Source organism: Sinocyclocheilus rhinocerous, unplaced genomic scaffold (assembly GCF_001515625.1).
Source record: "Sinocyclocheilus rhinocerous isolate Xijiao unplaced genomic scaffold, SAMN03320098_v1.1 scaffold116, whole genome shotgun sequence".
Classification (NCBI taxonomy): Eukaryota; Metazoa; Chordata; class Actinopteri; order Cypriniformes; family Cyprinidae; genus Sinocyclocheilus; species Sinocyclocheilus rhinocerous.
This window is the reverse complement of record NW_015649590.1, coordinates 271,139-272,954: the sequence shown is the minus strand read 5'-3', so window position 1 is coordinate 272,954 and position 1,816 is coordinate 271,139.

Here is a 1,816-nt window from a genome sequence, read left to right as displayed (position 1 = left end):
GGAGAGAACATTGCTTGTTTGTTTGTATGTTTTTTAGAACTGAACAAAACTGAATCAGAAATAAAGTTAACAAAATGTTTATTATTATTATTATTATTATTATCATCATCATTATTATTATTATTATTCCAAAAATAAGTTACATTTGTTTTAGGGGCAAGTTTTTTATTTATTATTATTATTTTTTTAATGAACAAAATCTGAACAAAACTGAATCAGAAATAAAGTTAACAAGGTGTTTATTATTATTAGTACACTATAGTCAACATTGGAAGTGAATCAAAACCTTTCATCAAAGTTGTCCTAAAATCTAAAAACAAAATGCGTTCTTGTTTTAGGACAACTTTGATTAACTTTTTTGATCCACTTCAAATGCTGTATCATTATCAATATTGCAAAAATAAGTAACACAATAAAGTCTTTTTTTTTTTTTTTTTTTACCTAACCCACCTTTACAAAAAATTAAGGGACGTCTAAAAAAGGTCAAGAGGTAATACTATAGTACTTTTATTGATACAAGTGCGTATAAATATAAGTACTTCATACTGTGCATTGGTATAACATGCCCAAAAACGTGATATTAACTAGCCAATAGTTGTTTGGGTTTTAGATATTCTTCAGTATAAATAAAAATATACTTTTTTGAAGACAGATTTTCATGTATTTACATCAATTCACTCCAAGCATGAGAGTTAACAAAACATGTTAATACTTTATGGTATCAGTAAAAAAAAAAAAAAAATTGAATTAAAAGCTGAAATCACCTACATTGTGGGATCCTTTGGGAGAAAAACGGTTTAATAAAATGTTCATTAAAATCTAAAAATGTCCAAAGGTGACTGCAGGGATTTTGGTTGGAGGTAGTAATTATCATTAACCTAATTTAAAACAAGTGCTAAGAAAAAAGTACCAGAATGGTACTAACCTGATTAAAATCGCTGATATGAAATGTTTATTAATGCTTCGGCCATGTAAATCATTAAAACATGCCAATGAAGCTTTAAATCTCCAATTTGAGTATGAATTCACCAAAATAATTCTACACTGCCCTCTGCTGGTGACACAGAATAGAAACACACAGCACTGACCTCTAGCGTTAATAACTCTACACTGCCACCTACTGTTCATACACGATAATAAAACACAATTATCAGTCTCCACTGCCCTCTGCTGTTGATAAACAATACAACTACACAAATAACATCTCTACACTGCACCCTGCTGGTAGCCTAGTGAATGTTCTCTTACTTCATATTTATGCTTATACTTTGACCAATTTTATATTCAAAGCAACATAACTTGTTTGATTGCACTCTTAAACCATGTCTTCTGCACTACAATATGTTGCAGTCTATTTCTATTTTCACATATATATATATTTTTTAAATTTCCTTCATATATGCTCTTGAAATCATGAAAATTGTTTGAAATGCCAAAATATTTAAAGTATTTTCTGTGAATGTCCCATAAGTTATATCTCATAATCTATTCTCAAGTGTTGTTTATTAAAGTTATAATGAGGTCAGAGGTCACTGGCAATGAAAAATGTGATTTTTAAGACCTGCATATCAAAACTGCATTTTGCAGTATTTTTTCATTTGAATGCACACCCCATTCTTATGCATCCTAATACACCAGCTTGTACTATTTCTTAAAGAAGATAGAAGTATTTCAGATTTAGGCTGTTTATAATCTGTCTGTGTTTGATGTGAATGTTGGTCTGATGGAGGAGAGACGGGGCTCGTCTCTGACAGCCAGAGACACACACACACACACACACTCTCACTCACACACACACACACACACACACACACAC